The sequence below is a fragment of the Bufo bufo genome, chromosome 7 (genome assembly GCF_905171765.1).
Source record: "Bufo bufo chromosome 7, aBufBuf1.1, whole genome shotgun sequence".
Taxonomy (NCBI): domain Eukaryota; kingdom Metazoa; phylum Chordata; class Amphibia; order Anura; family Bufonidae; genus Bufo; species Bufo bufo.
In genome coordinates this window covers 48,226,630-48,253,650 of record NC_053395.1, presented here as the reverse complement: position 1 = coordinate 48,253,650, position 27,021 = coordinate 48,226,630, and positions in this window count along the sequence as shown.

Here is a 27,021-nt window from a genome sequence, read left to right as displayed (position 1 = left end):
CTACCACTCGGGTGGGTGGTCCAAACGGGAACTCAGTCTGTTTTCGTCCTTTTGCCAGACGCTGGACTATCACCACGTCTCCTGGTTGGAAAGGATGCGTAGGTTCCTGTGGAGAGAAAGGAGAGGCACGAGCAACATCTCGTTCAATTTGATCTAAAGTTTCTACAAGTTTCCTCACATATTCTGCCTGTACTACTTCTAGATCCCCTTTTTCTATCACAGGGGCATTTGGACCCCAAGGGGTGGGAAAGGGTCTTCCCATTAGGACCTCAAATGGTGAGTAACCAGTATTCTTATTAGGCTGCATCCTAATTTATGCTAATTTTCCAATTAGTGAATGTGCCTCCCGTAATTTTCCTTATTTTCTCTTTAATTGTTCTATTCATTCTTTCTACTACCCCTGAACTCTGCGGGTGATAAGGAAGATGAAACTTCCAGTCAATCCTAAGGGCTTTGGAAAGCTCCTTACATACCCTGGACGCAAAAGCTGGCCCATTATCTGAGTCAATTTGAACAGGACACCCCCATCTAGGGATGATCTCTTGTAACAAAATTTTTACCACAATTTGTGTGGTTTCATTGGTAGTAGGAAAGACCTCCGGCCATCTAGAGAACAGATCCACAATTACAAGGGCATACTCCTGCTTTCTTCCTGTCTTTGGGATATGAGTGAAGTCAATTTGTAAGTGAGTGAATGGTGAAGTTGGGTAATTCAGATGCTGGTGTTGGGCCTTCTTTGAATTATTTGGGTTGTTTCTGAGACATATAATACATCGTGAAACATAAGATTGTACCTTTGATCTAAGACCTGGTATAAAAAAATCTCTCTGAATGAGGTCAGTGGTTGCCTGTGCTCCCCTATGGCCAAGACCATGATACTGTGCAATTAAAATCAGGGCGCTTGCAACTGGGATACATGGCTTCCCCTCATTGCAGATAAGACCCGTATTAGGGTCTTGTACTGCACCTACCGACTGCCATTCCATTTTGTCACTACTGGTAGCCAAATCCTGGAGGCTGAGCAATAGATTGTCAGTAAGGGTAATGCCTGGAACTAAGGAAGGCATTTGAACTGTTGCTGCCGTTCTAATAGCAGCCTCTTTTGCTGCCTGATCAGCTAGGGCATTCCCTTTAGCTATGTGTGTTTGGAGTGCAGTATGTGCCTTACAATGGATAATAGCCACTTTACTTGGTAATTGGATGGCAGCCAGGAGATCATGTACTAGGGTGGAATGTGAGATTTGTTTCCCATCTGCAGCTATGAAGCCTCTCCTCTGCTAGATTACCCCATGAGCATGTACAACCCCAAAGGCATACTTGGAATCGGTGTATACATTTACATCATTCCCCTCAAAAAGACAAGCTCTAGTGAGGGCAATCAGTTCAGCAGCCTGGGCCGACTGAAAAGGTATAGGATTAGATTCCAGTATAACATCAGGTAGCTGAACCACAGCGTATCCTGCATGATAAGTGTTGTCATTAGGGCGGGAACAGGATCCATCCACAAAAACATCAGGTGCTCCTTCAATGGGTGTGGACTGTAAGTCAGGCCTAGGTGAGGTATGTTTATGTATAAGTTTAGTACAAGCATGGGGAGGAGGCAAATCATCCTGCTCTCGCTTGCAGCCAAGTAGGGCATTCAGTATAGCCATTGGACCGAATGTGGGTGCTGAGTATTTGATATGAAGTTGAGGATAGCAACAAAACTTCATAGCCACTCAGTCTTTGTGCTGACATATGTTGCGTATGTATGTTCTTCAATAGGGCCTGAACATTGTGTGAGGTATGCAGAGTGGTGGGATGACCTAGGGTAATAGGCGTGGCCATCTTAGTGACCATAGCACAGGCTGCCAAACTCCTGAGACACGCAGGCATGCCCTGAACCTGTACAGGAACCACTTTTGAGAAAAAAGCAACAGGGCGGAATTTACCTCCATGATCCTGCACCAGGACTCCTGCCATGGTTTTACAATTGTCCCTGGCAAATAAATGAAACATCACGCCATAGTCGGGTAGGCCCAAACCAGGACTTGAAACCATTGCACATTTCAAATCACTAAAAGCTTGTAACATGTCATCAGACCATTTAATGAAGTCAGGCATATCAGTATTAGTGGCTTATCTCAGAATATTATCATAGTAGGAACAATCAGCAATCCATTGGCGGCAGTAACCAATCATGCCAAGAAAGGTCAACATGTCTTTCTTGGTTTGTGGGCGGGGCAGACCCAGTACGGAGGTAATTCTGTCATGGCTGATTTTCCTCTCACCTTTACTGAGAACAAAGCCCAAATACTCAACACTTTCCAGACACCATTGTAATTTCTTCCTAGAAACTTCGTGACCGCTTTCACATAACCACAGTAGTAAACTAACACAGTCTGCCTGGCAGGCCTCCCGAGTAGGACTACATATGAGGAGATCGTCCACATATTGTACAAGGACAGAACCATGAGGGGCAGTCCAAGGGTGCAGTATAACTTGGAGGACAATGAAGTAGACTACTGGGGAGTCTACATAACCCTGAGGCATTCTACACCAAGTATGCTGGCAACATTTAAATGTGAAAGCAAAAAGTGGACGTGTCTCCTTGTCAACTGGGACAGAAAAAAAATGCATTCATCAAATCAGGAGCTATAGGTATAATAACAATCTTATGAACATCATCTACTTCAATAGGTTCCTTTAACAAGGTGTCCCCTACAGTCATAAAAGTGAACTGTTCCTCAAGGTCACTGTCCTCATTATGATGAGGTATATGTTCAGGTTTGGGAAAACATTTTTTGTGATCTAGGGCGCATGGGAGCTATGACATCCCCAGCACCAACAGCACCAGCCGCTGGATCCTGGCCACTTTGATCAGGCATAGGATGTGGCAACTGCGGAGGTGGCTGCAGGAGCTGGGGAGCCGTAGGTGGTTGGATATTAGTAGCAGTATATGCAGCCAGTAAATCTAAGTCATATTTTGAAAGGGATGGATATATCTGTGGGATATTTCCTAAATAGGGAGGAGGGGGCTTCTGGAGTAAACCCCTTGTCAATTATTTTCCTAACTCATGTTTCTTTTTATATCCATCCTGGTTCTCTGCCTTCTGTCTGTGAACCATCTTATCTGGTCTATCATACCAGTAAAGTGCATAAGTAAGCCAATTTTCCCCTCCCGACTGCATATACTGCTTGTCCCACTGGGGGTCTGGACCATAATATGGATAAGCTTCAGTGTCACCCAAACATAACCCTTTTACCATATCCATATGGAAGGTGTCATTAGCCCCTTCCTGAGGGAACGAATTTGTACTCTTCATCCCCTCTGTCCATCCTGCCATATTATCCACCCAGGGAGTAACTAAATAATAATCAGTCCCACAGACCCGGGCTACATAATCCTTATATGTTTCTCCTACATTCGGAAGGGGGTGGAGAGACCTTTCCTTGCTTTGCCCCCATTTCTTAAAACTTAATTGAGATGGAGGCAGAGCAAAACTTTCCCCAGGACTGGCTGAACTGAACCGTGAAGGACTTGTGTCTATGTACAACCTCCTTCTTAACTGTCTGTTAGTATGATCCCTTAAAATGGTTACTTGCGTTTACCAGTTTCTGGGTTAGAGGGTCATCCAGGACACACACAATAAAGTTAGTACATTCGTCACAGTATCAATTGCTGCTTAACTTCAGCATAAAAATTACTTAATGCTTCAGAACATCTTAACATAACAGAAAGCATAAGAAAGCGACAGAAAAGAAGCAACAGAAATTTGGTGACAAGAGAAATCAAGGTGCAGACTCTATTTGAATTCTTCCCAAAAGAATTCCTCTGTTTTATCCTTCCCTAAAGGATATATCTGATAAATACTTCCCTAATGAATTTATCTGTTAGACTTGGCCAGTAGTCTATTTACAGTCTATCTTGCCTAAAGATAGACACCAGTGCTTTCAGAGTGTCTAAAGCGGATTTAAAATAGAAGCAGCAGAAAATTTTACGGAAATCATCGGAATGTCCCCAGTCGTTAGACAGGAATGTTCCGTTACTTATGGAATTCCTGTATTTTCTACTCCGCGGACGAGCTCCCAGCTGAAAGGATATTTCCTTCTCAATGCACCTTGATTCCTTCCTTTGTCCCCGAAGACAGGCCTGGAGAACTTATCAGTGACACATGCAGTATGATGTCAGTAATAGTTCTATTTATTCCTTGCCATACAGGGCTTTATATACATTCAAGCATACATACAAGAATAGCTACAGCTCTCATTATAATAATGCTGACTAGGAACATTTCCTTATACAGACAGGCAGCTCTCAATAATGCTGACTAGGAACAGTTCCTTATACAGACAGGAGGTAAATGTAAATATAGTCACACTTTAATATGATGTCACCCAACCTCCTGTCCTTCATACAGATCCTTTTATTTAACCCTTCATGCACCTTTGCAGTGATTTATTTATTCTCACAGTCTAATCCACACATTATTTCATTTTGTGTAGGATTTTTTTGTGGCACATGTGGTCCTCTGCCGGCATCCTCCATTGTATGCATTATTTGCTGGGGAATGCATTTGCAGCGGATCACATGTGGAGGGTTTGCTCCCCCAGTTATAAATACGCTACAGTATTTGGAAGTTTTAGCATTTCCTCCAATTTAGGAAACTTTATTCAGTGATTTGTCTTTATATGTATTGAATGTGCCAATTTTTATTTTGGCAACATTCTGGTGCACCTGGTAGCCTGTGTCACACTACCCTGTTATAGGTGGGGCTCACAGCCTCCTCCCATTGCATTTGTGATCCCACTTTGGAGGTTTGTGGAAGCTTGGCTGTGAGTCGGACCTTAGCACCTAGCACCTATCAGACAGTGTGCACACACTATAGGTAGGTTTAGCCTTAGGTCCCTTGCTAACTGAGATACCTTGACGGGGTACGCAGGCTACGATATGTTCTTGAACGAAATATATTGGCTAAATTCTCATTTTAATATCTAGTGTGAGGGTTTAGCCTTGTATTTTCATTTGCATATATTGCAGTGCGCCTTTGCAGAGATTAAGCTTAACAACCAAATTAGTTACTGAATGTACCCTTGTTAGATTGTAAGTTAACCCTTGTAAACATAATTTGCCTACTTTACCTGCAAAATTACTGTCTTCACTCCACTTATTCACAAAAAAAAATAAAAAATCTTCTACCTTCAAGAATTAACTAGCTGAGAAACCAAATCACAAGAGAATTTTTTTTAACTGCGGTCTCATTGAGTTTCTTCTGTATTGGCCAACTTTTGACGAGCTGCTATTTCAGTCTTCATTACACTGCATCCCTTTGCAAGGTTGCAAAATACGTTATATACAGAAGCTCTTACACTTTGTATTTCCCCTTGAATAGAGTTGCATAAGAGTAGCACATTCTCTCATTATATTTGACTCTTTATCTCATTGTTCTCAGCTCTATGTGACTTTTGGTTGTTTGTTCTTTTATAATGTTGTTTGTTAACTTCTTCATCACCACAGTGTTTACCCCCTTCCTTACCAGGCCAATTTTTCGCAATGGGCCTACCGTAGCTAACTGAAAATAGCTATTTCATTTCTGAGCCAACCTACATTTATTTTATGGTATTTCTCACAAGACACATTAGACTTTGCTTTTGTGCCATATAGATGCCAGATATTATATTAAAAAAATATACATGTTAAAGAATAACTGTGAAAATTATAAAAAAAAAAAAAAATGTCCTTTCTTGTCAATTTTATTCCCAAACGGTTACAAAAGATTTCAAGACAAATCATTTGTAAAATCATTACCATATGTTTGTACTGAGAAAATGGATGCTACTTGTGTAATTAATCCACTGGCTGGGCTCAGCCCAAGACTTAAAAGACTGGAGTGCATTTTCGAATTTTTGGTGGACTATTTTTCTATTGCTGGTTCTATGACATAGCAATGTCAGTACAGATGTTGTCCACTGCCAAAACATTAGAAACTCCTTCAAAGTTGACATTTTAAGCTTCTAGCTTTTTCAATTATTATTTTTTTAAATGCAAAAAAATATATATGCATGCATTTATGTATTTTACACTGCCCCCCCCCCCAAAAAAAAAAATAACAACCTAAGAACTATATTGTTTATTTTTAATTATGAAAGAAAAAAGGAGCTAGATGAAATATGTGTGTACATAATCTGCTATGCTAGTACTGAAACTAATAACTAATATTTTTTGTATTTTACTTTCTGTTTATATTTATTGTATTCATTTATTTTTTACTTTAAAATTTTTAAATAATTTTTAAATGGTAAAAAGTGATTTAACCCTTTCCTTCCATTGTCAGGGCAGAAAGGAGTTAATTTTCAGACAGCCAGATCACAGTTCACTTCACAGCCAGCACATAGCTGGAAGCTCAAGTACTGGCTTTATATACTTTTCTTACCAGAGGATCATTGTAACATTATGTAACAACAATCAGATGCCTGGAGACCACTTTGGCTGGTCTCCGGGATCTTCACTGTGATTGCAGCTGGCTAATGACAGCACTGTTACAGCAAATTGCAGCGTCATGGGGTGTTGGCAGATCGTTATGTAACACTATGCTTTTATATATCGAGTTACAATTAACAGCCTTCTGCCACAATGTGTAAAGTCATGCAGGTTGAAAACTGATTAAACCATGTTCTGCTCTGTGGCAGCCAAGTGGAACGTACAAAGAAAAAAGGGATTATGAAGCACTACTAAGTGAACAACTGTTTATTAAAAACAACAAACATGGGCAAATTATAAAATAAGTAACACATTTCAAAGGCGTCCCCATTCTTCATCAGACACTTGAATAACTACTTTGTGGCAGAGATAAGGCTGTATTGTCTTCTATCTGCACTTTGTATTGGTTATCACTGCCTCAATATTTCAACTTTATTGCATGAATGTATTATCGCTTGTTTTGCATAATTCACTTCATTATAAAATGTTGGGAAACTGCTATAGATTAACCTTTAAGTTCCTGTTATATGTCCTAACTAAACCACCATGACCAATAGATATTCTCTTAAAAAAAAGTCCAGTTATTGACATTATCAACACTAACAATGTTGTGTCCTCTTTTTCAGCCTTAGAAAACATTCGTCCGGTGCTTTCTTGTGGCAATCAGGAAATTAAAGCTTCTTTTGAAAAATGTGATCTGCAAAAATTCAACCTGAACATCCAAAACATACATCTAAAAGACAGCTACTGCAAAGGATTTCCTGATTTCAACACGACAAACATCATATCTGTAGTATCTATCCTTAAGAACGGAGTCTGTGGAAATGTGCTGGTGGTATGTAGATATGAATGATACCTACAAAGGTAGCTTTGCCAAAGTGTCTTAGATGTCTTACGTGAAGTGAAAATGGTGGCAAAATGTGTAATATGGGTCCATATGTCTCCCTATATTACCAACCAAGAGGTCCCATAGTAAAAATAGAAGTTAGGCCACTTTCAAGTGGGGCTTGACACCGCTACACTCGAATCCACCCCCAGGAGGTTCTAATGTCTATATTTCCTTTTTATAACATTGTATGTTTCCAAGCTCCATGTAAAGACCACATCCCTGTGAAGGTTCTCACCATTAGAGATGAATGAATCCATTATAAACTAATCAAATCCATTACGAATTTCCCCAAAAATGTTGTTTCTAGCTAATCCAAAACTTTTGAGATTCCATTCAGACAAATCTCTCAAAATGGTGGCTACCATTTTACAGAACAGAAGACAGAATGGGGAAGACATCTGCCACCAAAATAGGATATTTTGCCCATTTTTTAATACAAAAAGAATCAGTGCAGTATATTATTACACAGGCAGTTTTTTTTTTTACCAATGGCTACCATCTGTTCATCCATAGTCATTCATGCTGCCATTTTGACATTACTGAAGCTGCCATAGTGTTAAAGAGTTTGAAAGGGGTTGAATACAGTGCTAGTAGACCTTATATTCTACTATTCGGAACCAAATTCAATCTGAGAACTGGTTCATGCTGATTGGACCTCGAACGATTTTCAAGAAATCATCTGTAATCATCACTCATTAAAATGGAGATGAAACAACCCTAGAATAGGGCATTTCACTCCAGGGGCCCCATAACAGCCACTTGGGCTACCTCTATAATCTATAGGACAGACTTTATTGGGGAGAACAAGGATCTATATTAGAGATTTATCTGTTTAGACTTTATTCACTTATGTGGAATGAATAAGGATCTGCAATTGGGGTTTTGGTAAGTTCAAATTTTGCTGAATCCGTAGTTAATCCCAAAGAAATCTCTATTGATGTGCTTTGACCTAATCCCCCCACCAAAAAAAAAAAATTATAATAATGATATTTCTTTCTTTGTACAGAACAACGGCACACATGTCATCTATAAAAACACAATTTTCCTATCCAAGGATACAGGCGCATCCCTTGGCGGAGAAGATATACTTAAAATTGACTACTCTTGTGTGTATCTATTAGACATACATGTGTCCCTGGACACAGCTCTCCAGCCCTTTTCCAAGTAAGACACAAAGGTCATGTAATATGAATATTTAATATGACATCTTATCCTCTACATTGTAATCGTTGCTGGGAATATTGGTTTAAACCTCAAGGCATCAGAGAAAAGATATGTAGAATGAATTGAGATGAATTATTAATCAAGGAGCGTTCCTATCTTATGTCAAGTCACATTCATATTCTATAATAGCATGAGTGGTGGAGGTCTATCCTTTGTGATCCCCACTGATTGTGATAAGAAAAGAACCTCAGAGTTTTTGAACTATCTTTCTGTTGATCCATCTATCTGTAGGTCTGTCTACAATTCTCTATTTTCTGCAATATAGATACCACCTTTGGCTGAAATCTAACTTGCACTGTAACTCCTTCTATGGATTGTATGTATTGTGTGATGTTGCTCTGCAATCTTTTATATAAGAATGTGATGGGACAACCCTTATAATCCAAGCCATACATGGCACAAAAATATGCTGTAAAGAGGTAAAAGGTCACACCTATGCCCTGACCAATCAGCAAAATAAGACATTAGTTTTATACATGGCCTATGGAGGACTCTGTTACCGAATTTTGGTGCCGTAACACAGGCTTTTATTATCATTACAGTTCAGTCATTGTGGATATAAATGGCACAGGAACGTTAGAAGCAACTATGGCTCTGTACAAAGACTCAAGCTACACATCTCCCTTTGAGGGATCTGTAGTTCTACTGACATCCACAACCAACCTGTTTATTGGAATTATCCTTAAGATAGCAGATGTTTCTCAATATGCTGTGCTGATGAAAAATTGCTATGCCACACCCTCAGTGAACTCCACAATAAAATATGAGATCATTAAGGACAGGTATGTATTTTGTTATATAGGACACTTGTAGCAAGCCTGGAGGGGAGATGGAGAGGACAGGAGCAGTGGTGGTGACTAAGATTACAATAGCAGTAGTTACGGTAGCAATCCTCTCGATGGGTTTTATGGAGAAAGGCAGTGTGCCCTTGGGGTACCGGCAATAAAGGGCAATGGTGTGACAGTGTAGGTAGGCAATGCAAGGAAATGAGGAGGCTGGTTTTAAAGTCCACTTTACTGAGGCAATTTGAGAATACAATATGTCACACACAGGCACTTGCAAAAATAAGTTTAGTCTTTCCAGATTATATACACAGTTTAAGGCTGTATATGGGGATATAGGCCATACAATGTGTACCTCCTTCAGTCTCTCTCCTGTTAATCCAAGCAAACCACCCAATTTGGCCAGGATTTACAAATCTCTCACAATAAATTGTCACTCTTAATATAGTTATACAAGACTTAGCTGAGGTGTGTAGTATTTAACAGATGTCCAGTCTGTCTAAAAAATATGGAAGGGTACCAGAGGCTTCTCCATCACCAAACGCAATGAAGTCCACAGTTTCACATAGTTGCATTACTTTCTGTCAAATGCTTCTCTCCCTCAGAGATTGGCTTGCCTTAGAATCATTGTTATAGCTGCTCTGGTCTTGCACAGTTGAGGTTTACCTGTTGTTGCATCTCTCAGGTACCATCTACATACCAAGGGGAGGGAACTGCTCACACCCAGCAGCTGCATCTAAGGGCCAGGACATTAACCCTTTACTCCTCATACACAGCTTTTGGGATAAAAAAAAAAAGAAAAAAAGAAAGAAAACAATTTAACCCATTTCGCTGTGAACCACCAGGTCACTGCACATTTCCTTGCTGCAGAGCATTATATTATAATGAATCTGAGATAGATCCACAGTGCAATTATACAGATTTATAAATAAGGTAAAGGACGGCTCACCTCTGACTCAAGCTGGCAAGGTGCACCAACCAGATGTCGTACCCCGATCACCAAAATAAAGCAATAGTATTGAAGAAAAGGATGGGCACTCTTATACCTGGACCACAAAGTTAGCAATATAACACTAGTTTATTAATAACAGTATATAGAGGTCACCATGCACAGATAAAATGAAGTGATATATCCTGAACAGATTAAAACCCTATTAAAATGCAAATAATAAAATATAAATATAATTCAATTTCAGTCCACTGATATAGCTAATATGGGGGGGGGCCTGAAATTCTGGCCAAGGGGTAGTATATAATGTGACCAAGGTTTAGCCAGGCTGTATGCAGGCTACAATAATGACTGTGCTTAATTAGTTAAAGCAGTGGCCAATACCAATTATATCTCCACAAAATCAAATGTAATGCAAAATGTGCAGATAGTGACAAAATAGTGCGTCAATACAATAAATATAGAGACAATATGTTGGTGATAACAAATAGTGACATAAGAATAGTGTTAATAGATCGGTGAGATAAATATCAAAATAACAGTGCTCAAATGATTACGATAATACGTATCCGTGAAAAGTGTCTGTGGAGATTAATCCTAGAGTTCAGTCTTTCTGCAATAATGTAGCAAAGGCTCCTGCAAATCAGCTTAATGTTCCAATATTGGATCCAGGAAATGTACTATGTTGCACAATATAACAGTCCAGGTTTTGGTTGCAGTGGCAATAGTTCATTAGATGTGTAGTGAAGCGGTTAAGCAGCAATATATGCACATATAATAAAATTGGTTTGCTACTCACGTACGGACTTTCTACTATCCTCACCGTGGCGTCCCACGTAGTAAAAATTCAGGGTAGGTTTTACCCCTGGACAGCAAGCAGAGAAGCTGCCTAGCTGTTAGGTGAAAGTCCTGTGAGGTGTGGTCTTATTCTTTTCGAGGTCCGGCTGTGAGTAGAGGTGCTTTGTAATGCTTGCTCTGTCCCACTGCAGGTTCACCTTGGATTTCCTTAATTAGACTGAGTGTTCCACCTGTCTTTGGTGCAATCTCACCCGTAAATGGCTGCCAGAAGGCCGTAATTCCTTTATCCTAGAAAGCGCTTTCTTTAATCCGACATCAGGTGGCAAACTGTTGCAGTTAAAGATAGCCGGTTTATTATCAGGTCCAATTCATCCACGCCAGACGCGTTTCGAAGGTTATCCACCTTCTTCCTCAGTGGCTCTGTTGGATCTGACTAGTTTGCCGGCTTTTTATTCATTTTGGCTTCCAAAAGGGTTCTATAGTAAACCCGAAGTGGATCGGGAAGATCTGGGTGTCACAGATACAATTTACCATATGTTGCGGTATTGCCGCGATTTATCTGCGGTTTTTTTGTGCAACCTTGCGTTTTCTTGTTTTATGCAATCTTGGGTTCATCAGAGTCATTAGTCATACTTAGTTTTTGTTGTAGACTGTTGCATTAACATCTTATATGAATAAAATTGCATAACAGCTCCTTCAATGCTGTACGTTTACAGGAGCACATAACTGCATGTAAAGAGTGATAAATAGGATCTACTGCAGTCTAAAGGATAAATATAAAAAGTCTAATATAAATACAAATAAAAATAAAAAATTAAATCCTATTGTAGCTTATTCCTACTATCATGAGTATTATATAATTATATAATTTTTGGTCTATATATATATCCTTCAGTTGGGTGATATATTGAATATAAAATTTGTGTATTATACATTAGTTAATTATTATAACGAGAAAAAAATATATATATTTTATTAAAAGATAAGGAATTTTTTTTTTTTATAATTTATTTAAAAATATATTAAATAGATTATGTATAATGGGCATCTGTTACAGATCTAAAAGTATAAAATATTCTGTAATTTAGGATATAGGCCTCCATATGAAATATAATCCAATTAGAGAATGGCGCAGAGATAGTTTCAGACAGGGGAGAACTGGAAGTCAAGTACCTGGCTCCCCTAATAGACAGTATCCTAGCCCAATGGGGCTCATTGCCTAAAATGGTTTGGGTAAGTAGAGGGTATAGGTTGATGGATAAAATGGATGAATTGGGGGTGGAGACCTACAGCTCAGGAGGGGTCATAGTGCTGCTAAACAGCCCGACTAGTACCCCTCGTGGGCCGAAGGCATCCAACCCATCACAGGAACCCAAATATTTCTAATTCGGCATTTAGCCCAGCTGGAGCCAAACTGACGAATTCGAAAATCCTTCTAGACTCAGCCCTAGACATTCGGGCAATGTAGTTACCTCCCCTCCAATTACGCTCTATCTGTTCAAAAGCTGCGAATGTTAGAGTTTTCGGATCTTGATTATGTATCGTTTTAAAATGTTTGGATAGTACATGTTTTTCATAGCCCTTTTTAATATTATTTATGTGTTCCGCTATCCTGATTTTTTTAGGTCTTTTAGTTCTGCCTATGTATTGTTTAGCACATGAGCATTCAATAATATAGATGACATTTGAGCTGTTGCATGTAAGGAGATTCTTTATCTCAACTGAAAAAGTGTTTTGTGTTGAGCTTACACGTGTAGTCTTTTTTACAAAAGACGTATTTCTACAGTTCACGCAGCATCCACATCTATAGAACCCACTCCTACTTAACCATTTGTTAATAGAACCGGTTTCTCTTGTCTGCTGTTTAATAGATGGTGCTATTTTCAGACCCAGGTTGGGGGCCTTCGTATAAACTATCTCCGGTATTGGTGGGATCAAGGGGCCTATAATTTTATCCTTTTGGATTAAGTGCCAATAGTTTTTAATACTTTGCTCAATTTTCTTATGCTGTGCATTATAAGGCAGTATAATGCGGAATTTATTATCTACCTTGGGCTTATCAGTCCTCTCTTGGTTGGTTAAAAGAACTTTTCCCTATCCATCATTCTAACTTTTTTTTGAGCGTTTTCGACCACTGTCTCTGGATAATCCTTTGCCAAAAATTTTCTTTCATGTTGCTAGCCTCTTCCTCAAATTCTACCTGGTTTTTGCAGTTCCTTTTAATTCTACGGAACTGACCAGTTGGTATATTCAGTAACCAGGAGGGCAAATGACAGCTAGAAAAGAGGATGAAGCTATTCTTAGCTACCTTTTTCTGAAAGGTGCTACACACATAGTGATCCATCTGAATGGTGATCCGTAAATCCAGAAAATCTGTATATTCTTGATTAATGTTAGAGTTACATCGATGATATAATTTTCATTTGGCAGGGGGATGTAACCAGCCTCCACACCTTCTTAGAAGAAATCAATACAAACAAATACAATCTCAATTTCTCCTCTAACATTAATCAAGAATATACAGAGTTTCTGGATTTACGGATCACCACTCAAATGGATCACTATGTGTGTAGCACCTTTCAGAAAAAGGTAGCTAAGAATAGCTTCATCCTCTTTTCTAGCTGTCATTTGCCCTCCTGGTTACTGAATATACCAACTGGTCAGTTCCGTAGAATTAAAAGGAACTGCACAAACCAGGTAGAATTTGAGGAAGAGGCTAGCAACATGAAAGAAAAATTTTTGGCAAAGGATTATCCAGAGACAGTGGTCGAAAACGCTCTACAAAAAGTTAGAATAATGGATAGGGAAAAGTTCTTTGAAACCAACCAAGAGAGGACTGATAAGCCCAAGGAAGATAATAAATTCCGCATTATACTGCCTTATAATGCACAGCATAAGAAAATTGAGCAAAGTATTAAAAACCATTGGCACTTAATCCAAAAGGATAAAATTATAGGCCCCTTGATCCCACCAATACCGGAGATAGTCTATACGAAGGCCCCCAACCTGGGTCTGAAAATAGCACCATCTATTAAACAGCAGACAAGAGAAACCGGTTCTATTAACAAATGGTTAAGTAGGAGTGGGTTCTATAGATGCGGATGCTGCGTGAACTGTAGAAATACGTCTTTTGTAAAAAAGACTACACGTGTAAGCTCAACACAAAACACTTTTTCAGTTGAGATAAAGAATCTCCTTACATGCAACAGCTCAAATGTCATCTATATTATTGAATGCTCATGTGCTAAACAATACATAGGCAGAACTAAAAGACCTAAAAAAATCAGGATAGCGGAACACATAAATAATATTAAAAAGGGCTATGAAAAACATGTACTATCCAAACATTTTAAAACGATACATAATCAAGATCCGAAAACTCTAACATTCGCAGCTTTTGAACAGATAGAGCGTAATTGGAGGGGAGGTAACCACATTGCCCGAATGTCTAGGGCTGAGTCTAGAAGGATTTTCGAATTCGTCAGTTTGGCTCCAGCTGGGCTAAATGCCGAATTAGAAATATTTGGGTTCCTGTGATGGGTTGGATGCCTTCGGCCCACGAGGGGTACTAGTCGGGCTGTTAAGCAGCACTATGACCCTCCTGAGCTGTAGGTCTCCACCCCGAATTCATCCATTTTATCCATCAACCTATACCCTCTACTTACCCAAACCATTTTAGGCAATGAGCCCCATTGGGCTAGGATACTGTCTATTAGGGGAGCCAGGTACTTGACTTCCAGTTCTCCCCTGTCTGAAACTATCTCTGCGCCATTCTCTAATTGGATTATATTTCATATGGAGGCCTATATCCTAAATTACAGAATATTTTATACTTTTAGATCTGTAACAGATGCCCATTATACATAATCTATTTAATATATTTTTAAATAAATTATAAAAAAAAAAAAATTCCTTATCTTTTAATAAAATATTTTTTTTTTCTTCTCGTTTTAATAATTAACTAATGTATAATACACAAATTTTATATTCAATATCACCACCCAACTGAAGGATATATATATAGACCAAAAATTATATAATTATATAATACTCATGATAGTAGGAATAAGCTACAATAGGATTTAATTTTTTATTTTTTATTTTTATTTGTATTTATATTAGACTTTTTATATTTATCCTTTAGACTGCAGTAGATCCTATTTATCACTCTTTACATGCAGTTATGTGCTCCTGTAAACGTACAGCATTGAGGAAGCTATTATGCAATTTTATTCATATAAGATGTTAATGCAACAGTCTACAACAAAAACTAAGTATGACTAATGACTCTGATGAACCCAAGATTGCATAAAACAAGAAAACGCAAGGTTGCACAAAAAAACCGCAGATAAATCGCGGCAATACCGCAACATATGGTAAATTGTATCTGTGACACCCAGATCTTCCCGATCCACTTCGGGTTTACTATAGAACCCTTTTGGAAGCCAAAATGAATAAAAAGCCGGCAAACTAGTCAGATCCAACAGAGCCACTGAGGAAGAAGGTGGATAACCTTCGAAACGCGTCTGGCGTGGATGAATTGGACCTGATAATAAACCGGCTATCTTTAACTGCAACAGTTTGCACCTGATGTCGGATTAAAGAAAGCGCTTTCTAGGATAAAGGAATTACGGCCTTCTGGCAGCCATTTACGGGTGAGATTGCACCAAAGACAGGTGGAACACTCAGTCTAATTAAGGAAATCCAAGGTGAACCTGCAGTGGGACAGAGCAAGCATTACAAAGCACCTCTACTCACAGCCGGACCTGGAAAAGCATAAGACCACACCTCACAGGACTTTCACCTAACAGCTAGGCAGCTTCTCTGCTTGCTGTCCAGGGGTAAAACCTACCCCTAATTTTTACTACGTGGGACGCCACGGTGAGGATAGTAGAAAGTCCGTACGTGAGTAACAAACCAATTTATTATATGTGCATATATTGCTGCTTAACCGCTTCACTACACATCTAATGAACTATTGCCACTGCAACCAAAACCAGAGATTTGCTGGACTGTTATATTGTGCAACATAGTACATTTCCTGGATCCAATATTGGAACATTAAGCTGATTTGCAGGAGCCTTTGCTACATTATTGCAGAAAGACTGAACTCCAGGATTAATCTCCACAGACACTTTTCACGGATACGTATTATCGTAATCATTTGAGCACTGTTATTTTGATATTTATCTCACCGATCTATTAACACTATTCTTATGTCACTATTTGTTATCACCAACATATTGTCTCTATATTTATTGTATTGACGCACTATTTTGTCACTATCTGCACATTTTGCATTACATTTGATTTTGTGGAGATATAATTGGTATTGGCCACTGCTTTAACTAATTAAGCACAGTCATTATTGTAGCCTGCATACAGCTTGGCTAAACCTTGGTCACATTATATACTACCCCTTGGCCAGAATTTCAGGCCCCCACCCCTCCATATTAGCTATATCAGTTGACTGATATTGAATTATATTTATATTTTATTATTTGCATTTTAATAGGGTTTTAATCTGTTCAGGATATATCACTTCATTTTATCTGTGCATGGTGACCTCTATATACTGTTATTAATAAACTAGTGTTATATTGCTAACTTTGTGGTCCAGGTATAAGAGTGCCCATCCTTTTCTTCAATTGTACAGATTTGGCTTGGCTCTTCTCCTAAGGCGCTATTTAAGTGGTCTTCACCCTTTAACCTGTATACAGGGATCTGGAGTTGGCTGCAGGAAATCTATTCAGCCTGTACCTCTTGGTTTGGTCTCTGTCAATAAGACTGCTGGCCCATAGGGTCAAGAGACTCTGGTGGGGAGCCCAAGAAATCAGGCAAAACCGCAGTCAAGGATAGTGTCACGGATGGTGTTGCAGAAAACTAGAAGACAACAAACGAAGATCTGACTGACTTGATCCCAAACTAAGGAACATAAGGGTGAGCCCTGTAAAAGCCCTAGCACTCTCCCTGACTTCTCAGCCCATGCAAAGATCTCTATGATAGATAATTGCATGCCCTCGTGCCTCGACTGTATGACACCTGAACACCCTATAATAGTGAGGGGACACGACCACTGGCTCCCTACACTTAATACGGAGGGAGTCAGGGTCACCTAGGATCAAGCAAACAGGAAAACACAAATAAATGAACAGACTTATCTGTAGAAGCATCAGTTGCAGCCAGGGGAGTACATAGAAATCACTGGACCCCATAGCAAAAATCTGAATTGGGCCCCTTAACCCCGCTCACTATCCACCATGGCCCCTCCCACTTCCTGACCTGGCTCCTCCCATGTCACACCCCCATTAAATAAATTTATACATGACCTACTAAAACTGTTAGGGATAAACATTTTTATTTTATTATTAACCAACTTTGTTGCAGTAACGTATAAAATGTACATGTATTTGTACCCCTTTATCTCCTTAAAACGTAACTCTTTAAACTCCTTAACTCTTTAAAACCCTTTAACTCCTTGCTGCTGATGTTGAGTGTGCACATATGCGCATGTGTTTGTGTGTGTGTGGGGGGGGGTTTGGCTGGTTGGTGAAATATCATTTGGTGGCTATGTGCACACTCAGCATTAGCAGCAAGGAGTTAGAGGGGTAAATATCCAACCCCTAATGCCCTCCAAAATACCCGGGGGGGGGGTTGTTAGGAAGGAGTAGGTGTAGGTGTAGGAGGAAAGCACACCGTCCTCTATGAGCCCCCCAACCCCTAATGCCCCCCAAAATTCTCAGGACAGTGTGCTTTCTTCCTACTTATCCCCCATAGGCATTTTGGGGCTCATAGAGGACAACAGGACTCACTGGAGTGGGATTGAAGCATGTCCCACCCTGTCCTGGCTGTCCCCCTCCCCACCCCTCCTCTCTCTTGCTGCCTGTGCCTGGCCTGTCAGGCTGTCAGTGTCTGACAATCTCTGAGTAAAATGGTATCTGAGTCTGACATTATCATTATACCTAGTCTCTGCTGTGCTGACTGAGTCTGCTCTCTGCGTTCAGGCCAGGCAAGGGAGTGGGACAGTCCTACAGGGTGCTTCTGAATTTGTCTCCTCTGCAGCTCTGCTCCTCAGGCACACTGGCGACGGCCGACGGCGAACCTTTTCTCCCGCCTCCCTTGCGCACACTGGCCAATCAGCAGCTGCCTCAACAGAGTTGCCTTGTGCTGATTGGCCAGCGAGCGCTACTTGCAGTTGCAGGCTGGTTTGATCCTGATTCCGCAGCAGTCAGGTCAGGATCAGGTCAGGAGATCAGGTCAGACTCCGGGCGGGGGGGTGGGGGGCGGCTGGCTGGCGGCAGAGATTGCGGAAGAAGAGTTGGCTGAGCCTGAGAAGAAAAGCAGCCGCATAGCCGCATGTCATGAGTGGGCGGGGCCAAATAGTGTGGGTAGGGTCTTCTCTTCGCTCCGGGCCCCCCAGTGCCGCGGGCCCCATAGCAATGGCGTGGTCTGCCTCTATGGGCGGTACGCCACTGGTTGCAGCATCCAGCATGCACACACTCCAGGAAGTTGAATAAACCGCAAAGTGATGCAGTATGGGAGGGGATTTAAAGGGATGCAATCAGTGCAACTAGATGACAGCTAAGAGAGGGAAACGAGATGACAAAACGAAAGAAAAACAAAAGAACCTCAAGCAGGAGGTTCTGAAGAACGTCTGTCAGAGCTTCTCAGATATCTGGCGGTGACAGATAGACCGAGATCAAAGCAGGCCGAGTACAAGCGATCCAATAGACATCTGAGGTCAGGGCAGGCAGCTCATTGTCAGAATGAAGATCAGGCAGAGGTCGGGTCAGGCAGCGAAGGGTCACATCCAGAAGTCAGTACACAGGAAAGCAAGCTAACAGCACACCTCTGCAGGACAGTAGAGTTCAAGAACCTATCGCTCAGGCACATTCCCACAGGCTGGCTAGCCATAGACGGGGGAAAATCAAGGCTTGCACTGACCATTTAAAAGTCAGACGTGCAGTGAGAAGCATTACCAGCAGAAAGCAGATCTCTGCCTGCTTAAAACAGTGTTACTCTGATGGCCGAGCCCGGCAGATGGGGTTAGATGGGCGCCAGGGGAACTGAACCACCAGTATCCAGTAGCTGTGGAGTGGGTGAGTAACGAGGAGTAGAGTAGCGGTGAGCACGGATCTCCACCATAACACATATCTTGTGTTTTCCATAGCTCATATTCAGTGTGACACTGGGGTTACTTGGTCCATCTATATGATGTGAATCTAAAGAGCCTTCATCCACCTATACAGAACATAGGAATGCCCACTTTTTTTATATTTTAAACCTTGCTGTTATCATTGCACCTATAGTACATATCATCAGTGAAATCTATTAGCCAATCTGTGAATCATCCCATAAAAAAATAAACCTTAGACTCAAAAGAGGATCCCCTGGTACTCTAGTCTATCAGACCGAACCTGCTTTGGTTTTGAAAATTTGAGAATTCCTGCCTAATTACCGATACCAGAATGACTTCAGATGGGTTGTGTTTTTTCTTGCAGTTGCCCCAGCAAGCAAGACTCTACCATTAATGTGATGGAAAATGGAGTGTCTACAAAGGGACGTTTTTCTGTACAGCTCTTTGGATACATAAAGGATTTGGATGTTGTGTATCTGCACTGTGACATCCATCTTTGTAATAGCAACTGCAAACCGGTGGGTTTAAAAATAACAAGAAACTGCTGTATAGTCTATTTGCATAAAACAACAATAGCAATGACAACTGATTCATATGCCACATCTGTGGTTAAATAAGGCAAGCTTTTTATCAGGTTTTTCAATTCTATTAGCCTTGTCCATTCATTAATAGCAAGCATAGACCTTGAAAAATGTGATGAATTAAAAGACACAGGATATTTGAAATGTTTCACTATAGAAGAGTTAATGCAATAAAAGCAACTTCCCTAGTTTCAGATGGAAATTTGACATGGGCTAGTAGAGAATACTCTTCTCCAGGGCTCTCCATGTTACCTATTTAGCCACAGGTTCATTAATTCCAGGAAACCTCTTTTACTACTCAAGATGGCTGTGGCACTTTTCAGACTACCTGATGCACAGTGTGGTTGTATGATAGAAAAATATTGGGGTCAAACTGGTGTAAATTAGGACTGGCTTAGTGGCTCATAGCAACCAATCAGATTCCACCTTTAATTTTCCAAAGGAGCTGTCAAAAATGAAAGGTGGAGTCTGATTGGTTGCTATGGGCAACTAAGCCAGTTCTACTTTACACCAGTTTGATAAATTTGAAACTACACTTTGACATGTCTAAGAGATAATAGGAGTTAAAATTGCTGGTAGTCCAGGTCCTTAGACCACCACTCACCACAGGAACAGAGGGAAACAGTCGTTCTACTTTGCATTCTGCCACTCCACAACCTTTTTTCTCTGTTCATACACTGACGAGCAAAAGGATAACAATGTTTTGAACTTTGACTTTCAGGCTCCATATCTCACCATCCACTACAGCTTTGAACATGAGACTAACATCATTTTATAGACAACCATCTTGGCTATCTCATGCGTAAATTGGACTTGCAACTATTTAGCATAAGATTAGATATGCAGATTCTTGTCATATAACTGCATTGTTACTGTTTTGCTCCTAAAATTTTAAATTAAATTTTTTATTATTTTGTTAGCATTGTGTAAATCCACCTTTGGCTTTTAACACTGCCTAAATCCTTCTGGACATGCTCTCGATCAGATTCAAGCATATCTTGACTGAAATCTGTTCCCAGATCTCTTCTACGCATTTTTAATGTTGGTGCGTACTCACTTGGGTACGAATACAGCTTTTTCTTCAACTCTACCCACAAGTGTTCGATTGGGTTGAGGTCTGGGGACTGTGGGGGTCAATCCAGCACATCTACTTCATTGTCATCGGACCATTCCTTCGCCGATCTCTACGTATGCTTTGGGTCATTGTCCTACTAGAACACTATGTCGTCCTTTTCGTACCATAGTACTCTAGTGTACAAAGTAACTCATAGAATACTCACATATAGCTCAGCATTGAGACCACCATAGATCCTGGTCAAGTATTCAATGCCTTTGGCTGTGAAACTACCCCATATCATCAGGCTTCCTCAACTGAACTTGACAGTTCATTCAATTTCTCAATCCATTAGCCCCCTTTTCCCTTGTTTCTTCCAGATCCATTTGCACCCATGAGAGCCCAATCTATTGACTTTCGTCTCATCACTCCAAATCACCCGTTTCCAATCTTCTACTGTCCACTGTTCGTACTTTTTTGCAAACTTAAGCCAACGCTTCTTATGCCGATATTGAAGTCGAGGCTTCTTTGCCTTTTTTCTGGCCACCATTCAAGACTTGTGTAATGCGCGTCTCATGGTCCTTGCATGGATGTCTGTGATCTCACTATTCTGAAGCATAGGAGCCACATCCACTATCGTGTTCACGCCAGAACTGATAGACCTTGTGATGAGCCGACTTGTTGACTCTGATGTTTTGCCTGGACATCCACCTCTTCACTTTGAAATGGATGGATGGACTTCATTTTGTATTCTTCCAACTGTCATGGCAATCACATGATGCAGTTTGTCAATGTTCTTGGCCGAGATACCACTATTAATAAATTGGAATATGCTGTTCCTCTTTTCTTGGGAAATCTTTATGGCTGCTCCTCGATTCGAACCAGTGACCTTTCGCTTGGGAATCAACCTAATAATGCACCGATCTATTAGGGAATGTGAGAACAGGTTCTCAATCCAGCACAAATATACAATAAGAAAAAGATTGTTCCACCACCAGGAGCAAAACATTAACAATGCAGTTACATGAATCTGCATAACTAATCATATGCTAAATAGTTAAGTAATAGTTAAGTCCAATTTATGTATGAAATACATACATTCAAAGCTGTAGTGGATGGTGAGATATGGAGCCTGAAATTCACAAGTTCAAAACATTGCTACCCTTTTGCTTGTCAGTGTAATTATGTTGCATATGACATATGAACACCATAGAGTGTGTTCCTCAGTTCAGGACACCTCCCGTACCCCCTATGTAAATCAAAGTGGAGAGTCAATTAGTAAGAGCAGTCCCTTCTCTGATAAAATCAGCCTGGCCATGCATTACACAGCCAATAATTAATTTGATGGGGCGCCATGCTATACTGCAATCTTCTTGTGTATCTACAGAACATCCTTTGAAAGTAGTTGTCCCATGTGAACATTTGTGGCATATTCACAGGAGGATATGCCATAAATGTCTGATTGGTGTGGGTCCCGACTCTGGAACCCACTCCTATTTCAATAACAGGGTCCTACTGAAATGGAGATGACACAGTGAATGTGCACCTCTTTCTATTCATTGCTATAGGACTTTTTAAAAACAGTTGAACCGACTTACTCGGCTATCGTTATGCTATAAGTGTCCAGATGAATAGGTAAAATGAATAACAGTCACAACATTTACATAAAATCTTTTGACTTTTAGACCTGCACTGGACTGAGGGCTCTGAGCACCGCAGATAGCGTGACAACTGATGCCAGTTTGACTGTGGGCCCTATCGTTAAACGAGGTTTATATATTAATTTTCATTATTAGTCACAATATATTGTCATCATTTAGATATTGTTTTAAACAGTAGAAGAATACCCCAGTTTTCTGCTTAAAGGTGTTTTTCCCTAAAGCAGCACTGTTACCCTACTACAGGATAGGGAATGTGTTTGATCAGCAGGGTTCTGGCTGCTGGGGTCCCTTCCAATCATGAGAACAGAGGTCCCATGTTCCCCCATTTGAACGGAGAGCTAGTTATGTCTGCTGCCTCTACATTCAATTCTAGAGCTAGCCAAGCACAGTGCCCACAAATATGCACACAGCAGGGGTACAACAAATAACTATGCAACCCCATACCAAAACTTGGAATGAAGCTCAATTCAATTTTTAACACTCCTCATCCATCAACGATAGTCATCTCTAACGGCCTCTAAGTTGTGAAGCCACCTAGTTTTTGGCCTCAATAGCAACTGGTTTGCCTGCAAATTTGGAAGTTACAACCATTACTGGGACCCACTCTCAATTATTTGGGTCTCAAGTGCCTCTTTTGGATTGAAGATCCAAATTTGTTTCCTCTAACTATGTTTTCTTTGTATTTGCAGATAATACCTTACCCAGCACTGGAGGTAAGCACTTGATTCTGAAGGCCCTTTCACACTGACCAAGGATTGGGACAATTATTTGGCAGTAGCTCATCACAATAATTGCCCTTTTGTCACTTGCTATGTGTCATGACTATTGTTTAAACTACTGATGTCCCTTGGACCAAATTACAACTTTTAATCCTGCACCTCCTTATCCTAAAACTTAACCTTTAATTAATTCATATCTAATAGTTAACTAAGGATGCTTTTAAAATTGCCAGTCCGTCCTCTGCAATTGTGGGTAGTGGTTGTCATTCCCTGTTGGTATCTCCTAACATGGAATATACATTGTTACCTTCCTGGCTGCACGCTGCCAGTATTGCTGGAGGTACAATGTAGCTAATGTCTCCTACTTATATTTTGCTAGAGACTGTGTTGTATTAAAACATGAGATCCACGCTGCCCTAACCCCTGAAGACGCGGGTACTCGGCGAAACATGTCGGGGGGATCTCATGTTTTAATACAGCACAGTCTCTAGCAAAATATAAGTAGGAGACATTAGCTACATTGTACCTCCAGCAATACTGGCAGCGGGCAGCCAGGAAGGTAACAATGTATATTCCATGTTAGGAGATACCAACAGGGAATAACAACCACTACCCACAATTGTAGAGACGGACTGGCAATTTTAAAAGCATTATTAGTTAACTATTAGATATGAATTTATTAAAGGTTAAGTTTTAGGATAAGGAGGTGAAGGATTAAAAGGTGTAATTTGGTCCAAGGGACATCAGTAGTTTAGATTTAAATAGTTAAAACACTGTATTCTGACACCATATAGGAAAATATAGGTAGTTATGACTATTGTTTGGTACTCCTATGCTGTACCCACATCACACATCAGTGCATGCTCGAAGGCATCATGTGTCCCATAGCATTAGAAGGCAATCATAAATAATATACATACAGTTGAAACTAGAAGTTTACATACACTATATAAAAAAAGACACATATGCATGTTTTTCTCAATATCTGACATGAAATCAAAATAAACCTTCCCTGTTTTGGGACAATTAGGATTACCATAATTATTATTATTTTCCAAATGCCAGAATAAAGAGAGAGAGAATGTGTTAAGGCATTTTTATTACTTTCTGCAATGTCAAAAGTTTACATACACTAAGATTACTATGCCTTTAAACAATTCTGGACTGCCCATATGATGATGTCATGTGTTTGGAAGCTTCTGTTAGGTTTGTTGGCAACATCTGCGTTAATTAGAGACACACATGTAAATGTATTTCTACGCAAGTACAAACAAGATGGGAATGTACCGCTCAGGAAGGAGACGGGTTCTTTGTCCCAGAGATAAACGTGCTTTGGTCCGACATGTGCATATCAACCCAAGAACAAAAGCAAAAGACCTTGTGAAGAAGCTGGTAAGATTGTGTCAATATCCACAGTGAAACGAATACTGTATCAACATGGGCTGAAAGGCCACTCTGCCAGGAAGAAGCCATTACTCCAAAAGAAACCTAAAAAAGCCAGATTAATGTTTACAAATGCACACAGGAACAAAGACCTACATTTTTGGAGACATGTCCTGTGGTCTGACGAAACTAAAATTGAACTTTTTGGCAATACTGACCATCGTTACATTTGGAGGAAAAAGGGAGAAGCTGGGAAACATAAGAACACCATCCCAACTGTGAAACACGGGGGTAGCAGCATCATGTTGTGGGGTTGTTTTGCTGCAGGAGGGACTGGTGCACTTTACAAAATAGATGGCATCGTGAGGAAAGAAGATTATCTGAAAATACTGAAGCAACATCTCAAGACATCAGCCAGGAAGTTAAAGCTTGGACGGAAATGGTTCTTCCAAATGGACAATGACCCGAAGCATACTGTCAAATTGGTTACAAAGTGGCTTAAGGATAACAAAGTCAATGTTTTGGAGTGGCCTTCACAAAGCCCTGATCTCAATCCTATTGAAAATTTATGGGCAAAGCTTAAAAGGCAGGTGTGAGCAAGGCGACCAACAAACATGGCTCAGTTACACCAGTTTTGTCAGGAGGAATGGGCCCAAATTTTGACCAACTATTGTGAGAAGCTTGTGGAAGGATATCCAAAACGTTTGACCCAAGTCATACAGTTTAAGAGCAATGGTACCAAATATTAATGAAATGTATGTAAACTTTTGACTTTGCAGAAAGTAATAAAAATGCCTTAAAACATTATATATCTCTCTCATTATTATAGCATTTGGCAAATAATAATAATTTTGGTAATCCTAATTGACCAAAAACAGGAAAGTTTTATTCTGATTTTGTGACAGATATTGAGAAAAACATGCATATGTGTCTTTTTATATTGTGTACAGGGGCAGACTGAGAACCCTCAGGGCCCCTGGGCAAAATAGATCAAGGGCCCCTTCCAGGCCCCGCGCATGTTCCGCCTCCATCTACGCCCATGTTCCGCCTCCAGCCACACCCATATCCCGCCTCCACCACCTGGTCGTGGTCGCACCGCGATCATTACGCCCCTGATCCCATCACTACAGAAATACAGAGCCCCATACCTCTTACATCCAGTGACGTCTCCTTTGACGTAGATGTTCTCTGTCCTCGTCTTCTCCTTTCAGACCAGACCCCCATTTTGTCGCCATTTTCTGTCTTAGTTTACTACTTTTTCATCCAGTCATCTTCTGGACAAATCATCCTACTACCCCCAATACTGTGCCGCTGTGCTCCCCAATACTATACTGCATAAACATATAATACCCCTGATAATACTAGTACCACACAGAGCCCCCAATATAAACAACAAGTAACAAGTGCCTCTCTCCCCCCCATATGCCAGTAACAAGTGCCTCTCTTCCCCCATGTGCCAGTAACAAGTGCCTCTCTCCCCCCATATACCAGTAACAAGTGCCTCTCTTCCCCCCTATGTCCCAGTAACAAGTGCCTCTCTCCCCCCATGTGCCAGTAACAAGTGCCTCTCTCCCCCCATGTTCCAGTAACAAGTGCCTCTCTCCCCCCATGTCTCAGTAATAAGTGCCTCTCTCCCCCCATGTTCCAGTAACAAGTGCCTCTCTCCCCCCATGTTCCAGTAACAAGTGCCTCTTTCCCACATGTCTCAGTAATAAGTGCCTCTCTCCCCCCCATGTTCCAGTAACAAGTGCCTCTCCCCCCTCATGTCTCAGTAACAAGTGCCTCTCTCCCCCCCATATGCCAGTAACAAGTTCCTCTCTTCCCCCATGTGCCAGTAACAAGTGCCTCTCTCCCCCCCATATACCAGTAACAAGTGCCTCTCCCCCATGTGCCAGTGACAAGTGCCTCCCCCCCCATGTGCCAGTAACAAGTGCTTCTCCCCCCCACATGCCAGTAACAAGTGCCTCTCCCCCCCACCCCATATGCCAGTAACAAGTGCCTCTCTCCTTCCCCCCCCATGTGCCAGTAACAGATAGTCCGGTATAAAAATCAAAACAAAAAAAAACAATTTTATTTACCTCCGCTGCGATGCAGGCCTCTTCCGGCCTGTGTCCCGCGCTGTACAGCTCAGGCAGCACAACGTCATCGCACCGCCTGCCTTGTGCCGGCAGCCTGTCAGAGAAACAGGAAAGGGAGACGCCTCTCCCTCCCCTACCCCACAGCACAGCCATCTGTATCGCTGTCCTGAGGACGGCGATACAGATGACTATGGAGATGAGCGCTTCCACAATGGAAGCGTTCATCTCCCTCTGAACTGCCGGCGCGGGCCCCCTTCCCGGCTGGGCCCTCGGACCACGTCCAAAGTGCCTGACCGCTCAGTCCGC